Here is a 12,427-nt window from a genome sequence, read left to right as displayed (position 1 = left end):
CTGTGGATTCGTACGGTTGTGTTATTGCCAAAGTCGTTCTGGCACTTAACTTTCGCTCTTTTTGCAAACAACCTCTTTAAATTTTGGATCATATGTTCGTTAACGTAATTTAAATTGCTGAGGGAGGCACCATAGCACAACAACACTGTAACACAAAAGGGGGAGGGTGGGGGTGAAAGTGGAAAGGTCCAATAGCACGCAGAGTTCCCGCCTATCACCCATCAAATCACTAACCACGCCCACCTCTGCTTAACTTCATTAATCGAAAGGGAGCCGGCCGTTGACGACAACTGAGTGAAACGTTCAGACTTGTAGCTCGATGTGCAGGTAATTTTGGAATCTGCCTGGCAGAGTCTCGCAGAAGACTGCATTTCCTGTTAGCGAAGAAAATGGAATGGCCTGTGGAGGGATCGAACCCATGACCGTGTTACTAGCACGACGCTATAGCCCACTGAGCTAACGGGCCACGCAACACTGTCGCATCAGCAGTCCAAAACCGCAAAACCATCTCCTCTTCCTTCAAAGCGGCCCCGCCATTCACGTGAGCATGTATCTCTTTTTCTTGACTTTCTCTCAACTTATACTTGGAACCCAGAGCAGCAACACCACGAAGACGAAAAACGGCCGTGACAGGTTTTCTCATCCCAGCCCAGAAAATTCACATTCCGGTACCGGGAATCGAAGCCGGGCCTCCTGGGTGAAAGCCAGGTATCCTAGCCACTAGACCATACCGGACATACCTCAAGTATCCACTACGTGTGTATGCGTCGAGAAATACTTCTCCTCCACGCAACTTCACGGCCGAATCTGGCGCCAACGCTGAACTCTGTCCGCCGCCACGATCCCGCTTACTCACTCCCAAAGCGCCCAAGTCATACTACACAAACATCGCTTTCAGTCTCGAGTGCAACTAGTAAAACTGTAATTAGTAATAACTGGAAACAAACACTCTCACGTTGACGCAAAGAAGCCTAGGTGGTAATAAACGGCAAATACGGCCTTACCTCGCAAAAGCTATGCTGTGCGTTTCACCGTCGTGGAGAGAAAATGAGATGGCTGAGGTGAGGATCGAACGTACGCCCTTAAGAAGAGGCCACGCGCTGCCCACTGCGCCAGGGAGGCACACAGGAATACTCGCCACCGCCAGCCTCACTAAGTAGTTCTAATTTCAGAATTCTTTTCCCACCATGCCGAACACGAAACGGTGGACTTCTCAGCGGAAGTCAATCCTGCGTCTAGTTACGGTGCCTCGCCCTGGAAGCAGCGTGGCAAAGCGTTCGGATGTGCTGGCGGGCAGGGCGCCTGCAGCAGATTCGCTTCGGCCTCTGGTGGCAGCAGGGGCGGCAACGGATCACGACACAGGAAGCCTGCAGCGCAGTGCGGTGGTGGTGTAACGGTCAGCATGGTTGCTTCCCAAGCAGTTGATCCGGGTTCGATTCCCGGCCACCGCAGGAGCATTGTCATTTTTGCGTAGCGCAATAGTGTGTGTTCAACACCATGCGATCCTCGAAATTGCCAAGTGTCGCGCACCAAGTAATATCTGCTCGTCTCTCGCCTCGTTCCAGCTACGTGGGCGGGTCCTTCAGTTGATTTCACTTCATCGTGTGTCGACTTGGCCCGACTGCCGCTCGACTGCCGCTCGCTGCCGCTCGGCAGTGGGGCCGATATGACAGGCGAAGTACGACAATCGGCTGCGAGAAATAAGGTAATCAAGAGTACCTTTCCTTTTCAATACGAAAAGCTAAATTTTCATTTACAAATTTCGGAAATCTCACTGCTTCGCTATGGTGTTATCTACGATATTTGAGAAATTATCTGTGGATTCGTACGGTTGTGTTATTGCCAAAGTCGTTCTGGCACTTAACTTTCGCTCTTTTTGCAAACAACCTCTTTAAATTTTGGATCATATGTTCGTTAACGTAATTTAAATTGCTGAGGGAGGCACCATAGCACAACAACACTGTAACACAAAAGGGGGAGGGTGGGGGTGAAAGTGGAAAGGTCCAATAGCACGCAGAGTTCCCGCCTATCACCCATCAAATCACTAACCACGCCCACCTCTGCTTAACTTCATTAATCGAAAGGGAGCCGGCCGTTGACGACAACTGAGTGAAACGTTCAGACTTGTAGCTCGATGTGCAGGTAATTTTGGAATCTGCCTGGCAGAGTCTCGCAGAAGACTGCATTTCCTGTTAGCGAAGAAAATGGAATGGCCTGTGGAGGGATCGAACCCATGACCGTGTTACTAGCACGACGCTATAGCCCACTGAGCTAACGGGCCACGCAACACTGTCGCATCAGCAGTCCAAAACCGCAAAACCATCTCCTCTTCCTTCAAAGCGGCCCCGCCATTCACGTGAGCATGTATCTCTTTTTCTTGACTTTCTCTCAACTTATACTTGGAACCCAGAGCAGCAACACCACGAAGACGAAAAACGGCCGTGACAGGTTTTCTCATCCCAGCCCAGAAAATTCACATTCCGGTACCGGGAATCGAAGCCGGGCCTCCTGGGTGAAAGCCAGGTATCCTAGCCACTAGACCATACCGGACATACCTCAAGTATCCACTACGTGTGTATGCGTCGAGAAATACTTCTCCTCCACGCAACTTCACGGCCGAATCTGGCGCCAACGCTGAACTCTGTCCGCCGCCACGATCCCGCTTACTCACTCCCAAAGCGTCCAAGTCATACTACACAAACATCGCTTTCAGTCTCGAGTGCAACTAGTAAAACTGTAATTAGTAATAACTGGAAACAAACACTCTCACGTTGACGCAAAGAAGCCTAGGTGGTAATAAACGGCAAATACGGCCTTACCTCGCAAAAGCTATGCTGTGCGTTTCACCGTCGTGGAGAGAAAATGAGATGGCTGAGGTGAGGATCGAACGTACGCCCTTAAGAAGAGGCCACGCGCTGCCCACTGCGCCAGGGAGGCACACAGGAATACTCGCCACCGCCAGCCTCACTAAGTAGTTCTAATTTCAGAATTCTTTTCCCACCATGCCGAACACGAAACGGTGGACTTCTCAGCGGAAGTCAATCCTGCGTCTAGTTACGGTGCCTCGCCCTGGAAGCAGCGTGGCAAAGCGTTCGGATGTGCTGGCGGGCAGGGCGCCTGCAGCAGATTCGCTTCGGCCTCTGGTGGCAGCAGGGGCGGCAACGGATCACGACACAGGAAGCCTGCAGCGCAGTGCGGTGGTGGTGTAACGGTCAGCATGGTTGCTTCCCAAGCAGTTGATCCGGGTTCGATTCCCGGCCCCCGCAGGAGCATTGTCATTTTTGCGTAGCGCAATAGTGTGTGTTCAACACCATGCGATCCTCGAAATTGCCAAGTGTCGCGCACCAAGTAATATCTGCTCGTCTCTCGCCTCGTTCCAGCTACGTGGGCGGGTCCTTCAGTTGATTTCACTTCATCGTGTGTCGACTTGGCCCGACTTTGCTCGACTGCCGCTCGCTGCCGCTCGGCAGTGGGGCCGATATGACAGGCGAAGTACGACAATCGGCTGCGAGAAATAAGGTAATCAAGAGTACCTTTCCTTTTCAATACGAAAAGCAAAATTTTCATTTACAAATTTCGGAAATCTCACTGCTTCGCTATGGTGTTATCTACGATATTTGAGAAATTATCTGTGGATTCGTACGGTTGTGTTATTGCCAAAGTCGTTCTGGCACTTAACTTTCGCTCTTTTTGCAAACAACCTCTTTAAATTTTGGATCATATGTTCGTTAACGTAATTTAAATTGCTGAGGGAGGCACCATAGCACAACAACACTGTAACACAAAAGGGGGAGGGTGGGGGTGAAAGTGGAAAGGTCCAATAGCACGCAGAGTTCCCGCCTATCACCCATCAAATCACTAACCACGCCCACCTCTGCTTAACTTCATTAATCGAAAGGGAGCCGGCCGTTGACGACAACTGAGTGAAACGTTCAGACTTGTAGCTCGATGTGCAGGTAATTTTGGAATCTGCCTGGCAGAGTCTCGCAGAAGACTGCATTTCCTGTTAGCGAAGAAAATGGAATGGCCTGTGGAGGGATCGAACCCATGACCGTGTTACTAGCACGACGCTATAGCCCACTGAGCTAACGGGCCACGCAACACTGTCGCATCAGCAGTCCAAAACCGCAAAACCATCTCCTCTTCCTTCAAAGCGGCCCCGCCATTCACGTGAGCATGTATCTCTTTTTCTTGACTTTCTCTCAACTTATACTTGGAACCCAGAGCAGCAACACCACGAAGACGAAAAACGGCCGTGACAGGTTTTCTCATCCCAGCCCAGAAAATTCACATTCCGGTACCGGGAATCGAAGCCGGGCCTCCTGGGTGAAAGCCAGGTATCCTAGCCACTAGACCATACCGGACATACCTCAAGTATCCACTACGTGTGTATGCGTCGAGAAATACTTCTCCTCCACGCAACTTCACGGCCGAATCTGGCGCCAACGCTGAACTCTGTCCGCCGCCACGATCCCGCTTACTCACTCCCAAAGCGCCCAAGTCATACTACACAAACATCGCTTTCAGTCTCGAGTGCAACTAGTAAAACTGTAATTAGTAATAACTGGAAACAAACACTCTCACGTTGACGCAAAGAAGCCTAGGTGGTAATAAACGGCAAATACGGCCTTACCTCGCAAAAGCTATGCTGTGCGTTTCACCGTCGTGGAGAGAAAATGAGATGGCTGAGGTGAGGATCGAACGTACGCCCTTAAGAAGAGGCCACGCGCTGCCCACTGCGCCAGGGAGGCACACAGGAATACTCGCCACCGCCAGCCTCACTAAGTAGTTCTAATTTCAGAATTCTTTTCCCACCATGCCGAACACGAAACGGTGGACTTCTCAGCGGAAGTCAATCCTGCGTCTAGTTACGGTGCCTCGCCCTGGAAGCAGCGTGGCAAAGCGTTCGGATGTGCTGGCGGGCAGGGCGCCTGCAGCAGATTCGCTTCGGCCTCTGGTGGCAGCAGGGGCGGCAACGGATCACGACACAGGAAGCCTGCAGCGCAGTGCGGTGGTGGTGTAACGGTCAGCATGGTTGCTTCCCAAGCAGTTGATCCGGGTTCGATTCCCGGCCACCGCAGGAGCATTGTCATTTTTGCGTAGCGCAATAGTGTGTGTTCAACACCATGCGATCCTCGAAATTGCCAAGTGTCGCGCACCAAGTAATATCTGCTCGTCTCTCGCCTCGTTCCAGCTACGTGGGCGGGTCCTTCAGTTGATTTCACTTCATCGTGTGTCGACTTGGCCCGACTTTGCTCGACTGCCGCTCGCTGCCGCTCGGCAGTGGGGCCGATATGACAGGCGAAGTACGACAATCGGCTGCGAGAAATAAGGTAATCAAGAGTACCTTTCCTTTTCAATACGAAAAGCAAAATTTTCATTTACAAATTTCGGAAATCTCACTGCTTCGCTACGGTGTTATCTACGATATTTGAGAAATTATCTGTGGATTCGTACGGTTGTGTTATTGCCAAAGTCGTTCTGGCACTTAACTTTCGCTCTTTTTGCAAACAACCTCTTTAAATTTTGGATCATATGTTCGTTAACGTAATTTAAATTGCTGAGGGAGGCACCATAGCACAACAACACTGTAACACAAAAGGGGGAGGGTGGGGGTGAAAGTGGAAAGGTCCAATAGCACGCAGAGTTCCCGCCTATCACCCATCAAATCACTAACCACGCCCACCTCTGCTTAACTTCATTAATCGAAAGGGAGCCGGCCGTTGACGACAACTGAGTGAAACGTTCAGACTTGTAGCTCGATGTGCAGGTAATTTTGGAATCTGCCTGGCAGAGTCTCGCAGAAGACTGCATTTCCTGTTAGCGAAGAAAATGGAATGGCCTGTGGAGGGATCGAACCCATGACCGTGTTACTAGCACGACGCTATAGCCCACTGAGCTAACGGGCCACGCAACACTGTCGCATCAGCAGTCCAAAACCGCAAAACCATCTCCTCTTCCTTCAAAGCGGCCCCGCCATTCACGTGAGCATGTATCTCTTTTTCTTGACTTTCTCTCAACTTATACTTGGAACCCAGAGCAGCAACACCACGAAGACGAAAAACGGCCGTGACAGGTTTTCTCATCCCAGCCCAGAAAATTCACATTCCGGTACCGGGAATCGAAGCCGGGCCTCCTGGGTGAAAGCCAGGTATCCTAGCCACTAGACCATACCGGACATACCTCAAGTATCCACTACGTGTGTATGCGTCGAGAAATACTTCTCCTCCACGCAACTTCACGGCCGAATCTGGCGCCAACGCTGAACTCTGTCCGCCGCCACGATCCCGCTTACTCACTCCCAAAGCGCCCAAGTCATACTACACAAACATCGCTTTCAGTCTCGAGTGCAACTAGTAAAACTGTAATTAGTAATAACTGGAAACAAACACTCTCACGTTGACGCAAAGAAGCCTAGGTGGTAATAAACGGCAAATACGGCCTTACCTCGCAAAAGCTATGCTGTGCGTTTCACCGTCGTGGAGAGAAAATGAGATGGCTGAGGTGAGGATCGAACGTACGCCCTTAAGAAGAGGCCACGCGCTGCCCACTGCGCCAGGGAGGCACACAGGAATACTCGCCACCGCCAGCCTCACTAAGTAGTTCTAATTTCAGAATTCTTTTCCCACCATGCCGAACACGAAACGGTGGACTTCTCAGCGGAAGTCAATCCTGCGTCTAGTTACGGTGCCTCGCCCTGGAAGCAGCGTGGCAAAGCGTTCGGATGTGCTGGCGGGCAGGGCGCCTGCAGCAGATTCGCTTCGGCCTCTGGTGGCAGCAGGGGCGGCAACGGATCAAGACACAGGAAGCCTGCAGCGCAGTGCGGTGGTGGTGTAACGGTCAGCATGGTTGCTTCCCAAGCAGTTGATCCGGGTTCGATTCCCGGCCACCGCAGGAGCATTGTCATTTTTGCGTAGCGCAATAGTGTGTGTTCAACACCATGCGATCCTCGAAATTGCCAAGTGTCGCGCACCAAGTAATATCTGCTCGTCTCTCGCCTCGTTCCAGCTACGTGGGCGGGTCCTTCAGTTGATTTCACTTCATCGTGTGTCGACTTGGCCCGACTGCCGCTCGACTGCCGCTCGCTGCCGCTCGGCAGTGGGGCCGATATGACAGGCGAAGTACGACAATCGGCTGCGAGAAATAAGGTAATCAAGAGTACCTTTCCTTTTCAATACGAAAAGCAAAATTTTCATTTACAAATTTCGGAAATCTCACTGCTTCGCTATGGTGTTATCTACGATATTTGAGAAATTATCTGTGGATTCGTACGGTTGTGTTATTGCCAAAGTCGTTCTGGCACTTAACTTTCGCTCTTTTTGCAAACAACCTCTTTAAATTTTGGATCATATGTTCGTTAACGTAATTTAAATTGCTGAGGGAGGCACCATAGCACAACAACACTGTAACACAAAAGGGGGAGGGTGGGGGTGAAAGTGGAAAGGTCCAATAGCACGCAGAGTTCCCGCCTATCACCCATCAAATCACTAACCACGCCCACCTCTGCTTAACTTCATTAATCGAAAGGGAGCCGGCCGTTGACGACAACTGAGTGAAACGTTCAGACTTGTAGCTCGATGTGCAGGTAATTTTGGAATCTGCCTGGCAGAGTCTCGCAGAAGACTGCATTTCCTGTTAGCGAAGAAAATGGAATGGCCTGTGGAGGGATCGAACCCATGACCGTGTTACTAGCACGACGCTATAGCCCACTGAGCTAACGGGCCACGCAACACTGTCGCATCAGCAGTCCAAAACCGCAAAACCATCTCCTCTTCCTTCAAAGCGGCCCCGCCATTCACGTGAGCATGTATCTCTTTTTCTTGACTTTCTCTCAACTTATACTTGGAACCCAGAGCAGCAACACCACGAAGACGAAAAACGGCCGTGACAGGTTTTCTCATCCCAGCCCAGAAAATTCACATTCCGGTACCGGGAATCGAAGCCGGGCCTCCTGGGTGAAAGCCAGGTATCCTAGCCACTAGACCATACCGGACATACCTCAAGTATCCACTACGTGTGTATGCGTCGAGAAATACTTCTCCTCCACGCAACTTCACGGCCGAATCTGGCGCCAACGCTGAACTCTGTCCGCCGCCACGATCCCGCTTACTCACTCCCAAAGCGCCCAAGTCATACTACACAAACATCGCTTTCAGTCTCGAGTGCAACTAGTAAAACTGTAATTAGTAATAACTGGAAACAAACACTCTCACGTTGACGCAAAGAAGCCTAGGTGGTAATAAACGGCAAATACGGCCTTACCTCGCAAAAGCTATGCTGTGCGTTTCACCGTCGTGGAGAGAAAATGAGATGGCTGAGGTGAGGATCGAACGTACGCCCTTAAGAAGAGGCCACGCGCTGCCCACTGCGCCAGGGAGGCACACAGGAATACTCGCCACCGCCAGCCTCACTAAGTAGTTCTAATTTCAGAATTCTTTTCCCACCATGCCGAACACGAAACGGTGGACTTCTCAGCGGAAGTCAATCCTGCGTCTAGTTACGGTGCCTCGCCCTGGAAGCAGCGTGGCAAAGCGTTCGGATGTGCTGGCGGGCAGGGCGCCTGCAGCAGATTCGCTTCGGCCTCTGGTGGCAGCAGGGGCGGCAACGGATCACGACACAGGAAGCCTGCAGCGCAGTGCGGTGGTGGTGTAACGGTCAGCATGGTTGCTTCCCAAGCAGTTGATCCGGGTTCGATTCCCGGCCGCCGCAGGAGCATTGTCATTTTTGCGTAGCGCAATAGTGTGTGTTCAACACCATGCGATCCTCGAAATTGCCAAGTGTCGCGCACCAAGTAATATCTGCTCGTCTCTCGCCTCGTTCCAGCTACGTGGGCGGGTCCTTCAGTTGATTTCACTTCATCGTGTGTCGACTTGGCCCGACTTTGCTCGACTGCCGCTCGCTGCCGCTCGGCAGTGGGGCCGATATGACAGGCGAAGTACGACAATCGGCTGCGAGAAATAAGGTAATCAAGAGTACCTTTCCTTTTCAATACGAAAAGCAAAATTTTCATTTACAAATTTCGGAAATCTCACTGCTTCGCTACGGTGTTATCTACGATATTTGAGAAATTATCTGTGGATTCGTACGGTTGTGTTATTGCCAAAGTCGTTCTGGCACTTAACTTTCGCTCTTTTTGCAAACAACCTCTTTAAATTTTGGATCATATGTTCGTTAACGTAATTTAAATTGCTGAGGGAGGCACCATAGCACAACAACACTGTAACACAAAAGGGGGAGGGTGGGGGTGAAAGTGGAAAGGTCCAATAGCACGCAGAGTTCCCGCCTATCACCCATCAAATCACTAACCACGCCCACCTCTGCTTAACTTCATTAATCGAAAGGGAGCCGGCCGTTGACGACAACTGAGTGAAACGTTCAGACTTGTAGCTCGATGTGCAGGTAATTTTGGAATCTGCCTGGCAGAGTCTCGCAGAAGACTGCATTTCCTGTTAGCGAAGAAAATGGAATGGCCTGTGGAGGGATCGAACCCATGACCGTGTTACTAGCACGACGCTATAGCCCACTGAGCTAACGGGCCACGCAACACTGTCGCATCAGCAGTCCAAAACCGCAAAACCATCTCCTCTTCCTTCAAAGCGGCCCCGCCATTCACGTGAGCATGTATCTCTTTTTCTTGACTTTCTCTCAACTTATACTTGGAACCCAGAGCAGCAACACCACGAAGACGAAAAACGGCCGTGACAGGTTTTCTCATCCCAGCCCAGAAAATTCACATTCCGGTACCGGGAATCGAAGCCGGGCCTCCTGGGTGAAAGCCAGGTATCCTAGCCACTAGACCATACCGGACATACCTCAAGTATCCACTACGTGTGTATGCGTCGAGAAATACTTCTCCTCCACGCAACTTCACGGCCGAATCTGGCGCCAACGCTGAACTCTGTCCGCCGCCACGATCCCGCTTACTCACTCCCAAAGCGCCCAAGTCATACTACACAAACATCGCTTTCAGTCTCGAGTGCAACTAGTAAAACTGTAATTAGTAATAACTGGAAACAAACACTCTCACGTTGACGCAAAGAAGCCTAGGTGGTAATAAACGGCAAATACGGCCTTACCTCGCAAAAGCTATGCTGTGCGTTTCACCGTCGTGGAGAGAAAATGAGATGGCTGAGGTGAGGATCGAACGTACGCCCTTAAGAAGAGGCCACGCGCTGCCCACTGCGCCAGGGAGGCACACAGGAATACTCGCCACCGCCAGCCTCACTAAGTAGTTCTAATTTCAGAATTCTTTTCCCACCATGCCGAACACGAAACGGTGGACTTCTCAGCGGAAGTCAATCCTGCGTCTAGTTACGGTGCCTCGCCCTGGAAGCAGCGTGGCAAAGCGTTCGGATGTGCTGGCGGGCAGGGCGCCTGCAGCAGATTCGCTTCGGCCTCTGGTGGCAGCAGGGGCGGCAACGGATCACGACACAGGAAGCCTGCAGCGCAGTGCGGTGGTGGTGTAACGGTCAGCATGGTTGCTTCCCAAGCAGTTGATCCGGGTTCGATTCCCGGCCACCGCAGGAGCATTGTCATTTTTGCGTAGCGCAATAGTGTGTGTTCAACACCATGCGATCCTCGAAATTGCCAAGTGTCGCGCACCAAGTAATATCTGCTCGTCTCTCGCCTCGTTCCAGCTACGTGGGCGGGTCCTTCAGTTGATTTCACTTCATCGTGTGTCGACTTGGCCCGACTGCCGCTCGACTGCCGCTCGCTGCCGCTCGGCAGTGGGGCCGATATGACAGGCGAAGTACGACAATCGGCTGCGAGAAATAAGGTAATCAAGAGTACCTTTCCTTTTCAATACGAAAAGCTAAATTTTCATTTACAAATTTCGGAAATCTCACTGCTTCGCTATGGTGTTATCTACGATATTTGAGAAATTATCTGTGGATTCGTACGGTTGTGTTATTGCCAAAGTCGTTCTGGCACTTAACTTTCGCTCTTTTTGCAAACAACCTCTTTAAATTTTGGATCATATGTTCGTTAACGTAATTTAAATTGCTGAGGGAGGCACCATAGCACAACAACACTGTAACACAAAAGGGGGAGGGTGGGGGTGAAAGTGGAAAGGTCCAATAGCACGCAGAGTTCCCGCCTATCACCCATCAAATCACTAACCACGCCCACCTCTGCTTAACTTCATTAATCGAAAGGGAGCCGGCCGTTGACGACAACTGAGTGAAACGTTCAGACTTGTAGCTCGATGTGCAGGTAATTTTGGAATCTGCCTGGCAGAGTCTCGCAGAAGACTGCATTTCCTGTTAGCGAAGAAAATGGAATGGCCTGTGGAGGGATCGAACCCATGACCGTGTTACTAGCACGACGCTATAGCCCACTGAGCTAACGGGCCACGCAACACTGTCGCATCAGCAGTCCAAAACCGCAAAACCATCTCCTCTTCCTTCAAAGCGGCCCCGCCATTCACGTGAGCATGTATCTCTTTTTCTTGACTTTCTCTCAACTTATACTTGGAACCCAGAGCAGCAACACCACGAAGACGAAAAACGGCCGTGACAGGTTTTCTCATCCCAGCCCAGAAAATTCACATTCCGGTACCGGGAATCGAAGCCGGGCCTCCTGGGTGAAAGCCAGGTATCCTAGCCACTAGACCATACCGGACATACCTCAAGTATCCACTACGTGTGTATGCGTCGAGAAATACTTCTCCTCCACGCAACTTCACGGCCGAATCTGGCGCCAACGCTGAACTCTGTCCGCCGCCACGATCCCGCTTACTCACTCCCAAAGCGCCCAAGTCATACTACACAAACATCGCTTTCAGTCTCGAGTGCAACTAGTAAAACTGTAATTAGTAATAACTGGAAACAAACACTCTCACGTTGACGCAAAGAAGCCTAGGTGGTAATAAACGGCAAATACGGCCTTACCTCGCAAAAGCTATGCTGTGCGTTTCACCGTCGTGGAGAGAAAATGAGATGGCTGAGGTGAGGATCGAACGTACGCCCTTAAGAAGAGGCCACGCGCTGCCCACTGCGCCAGGGAGGCACACAGGAATACTCGCCACCGCCAGCCTCACTAAGTAGTTCTAATTTCAGAATTCTTTTCCCACCATGCCGAACACGAAACGGTGGACTTCTCAGCGGAAGTCAATCCTGCGTCTAGTTACGGTGCCTCGCCCTGGAAGCAGCGTGGCAAAGCGTTCGGATGTGCTGGCGGGCAGGGCGCCTGCAGCAGATTCGCTTCGGCCTCTGGTGGCAGCAGGGGCGGCAACGGATCACGACACAGGAAGCCTGCAGCGCAGTGCGGTGGTGGTGTAACGGTCAGCATGGTTGCTTCCCAAGCAGTTGATCCGGGTTCGATTCCCGGCCACCGCAGGAGCATTGTCATTTTTGCGTAGCGCAATAGTGTGTGTTCAACACCATGCGATCCTCGAAATTGCCAAGTGTCGCGCACCAAGTAATAT

At 51.3% G+C, this 12,427-nt stretch overlaps 14 non-coding genes across 14 annotated transcripts; 7 read left to right on the top strand and 7 right to left on the bottom strand.

Annotated features, from left to right (window-relative positions):
• Positions 1–663: 663 nt before the first annotated feature.
• Trnae-uuc (transfer RNA glutamic acid (anticodon UUC)) lies at positions 664–735 on the bottom strand. The gene has a single exon. It is a non-coding gene; the product is annotated as a tRNA-Glu (tRNA).
• A 644-nt stretch (positions 736–1,379) lies between these two features.
• Trnag-ccc (transfer RNA glycine (anticodon CCC)) lies at positions 1,380–1,451 on the top strand. The gene has a single exon. It is a non-coding gene; the product is annotated as a tRNA-Gly (tRNA).
• A 1,027-nt stretch (positions 1,452–2,478) lies between these two features.
• On the bottom strand, positions 2,479–2,550 carry Trnae-uuc (transfer RNA glutamic acid (anticodon UUC)). The gene has a single exon. It is a non-coding gene; the product is annotated as a tRNA-Glu (tRNA).
• A 644-nt stretch (positions 2,551–3,194) lies between these two features.
• Trnag-ccc (transfer RNA glycine (anticodon CCC)) lies at positions 3,195–3,266 on the top strand. The gene has a single exon. It is a non-coding gene; the product is annotated as a tRNA-Gly (tRNA).
• Positions 3,267–4,292: 1,026 nt separating this feature from the next.
• Trnae-uuc (transfer RNA glutamic acid (anticodon UUC)) lies at positions 4,293–4,364 on the bottom strand. The gene has a single exon. It is a non-coding gene; the product is annotated as a tRNA-Glu (tRNA).
• Positions 4,365–5,008: 644 nt separating this feature from the next.
• Positions 5,009–5,080, top strand: Trnag-ccc (transfer RNA glycine (anticodon CCC)). The gene has a single exon. It is a non-coding gene; the product is annotated as a tRNA-Gly (tRNA).
• Positions 5,081–6,106: 1,026 nt separating this feature from the next.
• Trnae-uuc (transfer RNA glutamic acid (anticodon UUC)) lies at positions 6,107–6,178 on the bottom strand. The gene has a single exon. It is a non-coding gene; the product is annotated as a tRNA-Glu (tRNA).
• A 644-nt stretch (positions 6,179–6,822) lies between these two features.
• Positions 6,823–6,894, top strand: Trnag-ccc (transfer RNA glycine (anticodon CCC)). Its single transcript has one exon. It is a non-coding gene; the product is annotated as a tRNA-Gly (tRNA).
• Positions 6,895–7,921: 1,027 nt separating this feature from the next.
• Trnae-uuc (transfer RNA glutamic acid (anticodon UUC)) lies at positions 7,922–7,993 on the bottom strand. The gene has a single exon. It is a non-coding gene; the product is annotated as a tRNA-Glu (tRNA).
• Positions 7,994–8,637: 644 nt separating this feature from the next.
• Trnag-ccc (transfer RNA glycine (anticodon CCC)) lies at positions 8,638–8,709 on the top strand. Its single transcript has one exon. It is a non-coding gene; the product is annotated as a tRNA-Gly (tRNA).
• Positions 8,710–9,735: 1,026 nt separating this feature from the next.
• Trnae-uuc (transfer RNA glutamic acid (anticodon UUC)) lies at positions 9,736–9,807 on the bottom strand. Its single transcript has one exon. It is a non-coding gene; the product is annotated as a tRNA-Glu (tRNA).
• Positions 9,808–10,451: 644 nt separating this feature from the next.
• On the top strand, positions 10,452–10,523 carry Trnag-ccc (transfer RNA glycine (anticodon CCC)). The gene has a single exon. It is a non-coding gene; the product is annotated as a tRNA-Gly (tRNA).
• A 1,027-nt stretch (positions 10,524–11,550) lies between these two features.
• Positions 11,551–11,622, bottom strand: Trnae-uuc (transfer RNA glutamic acid (anticodon UUC)). Its single transcript has one exon. It is a non-coding gene; the product is annotated as a tRNA-Glu (tRNA).
• A 644-nt stretch (positions 11,623–12,266) lies between these two features.
• Positions 12,267–12,338, top strand: Trnag-ccc (transfer RNA glycine (anticodon CCC)). Its single transcript has one exon. It is a non-coding gene; the product is annotated as a tRNA-Gly (tRNA).
• Positions 12,339–12,427: the final 89 nt, after the last annotated feature.

This window comes from Schistocerca nitens, chromosome 9, assembly GCF_023898315.1.
Source record: "Schistocerca nitens isolate TAMUIC-IGC-003100 chromosome 9, iqSchNite1.1, whole genome shotgun sequence".
Lineage (NCBI taxonomy): Eukaryota > Metazoa > Arthropoda > Insecta > Orthoptera > Acrididae > Schistocerca > Schistocerca nitens.
This window is presented reverse-complemented; position numbering and strand designations above follow the sequence as displayed.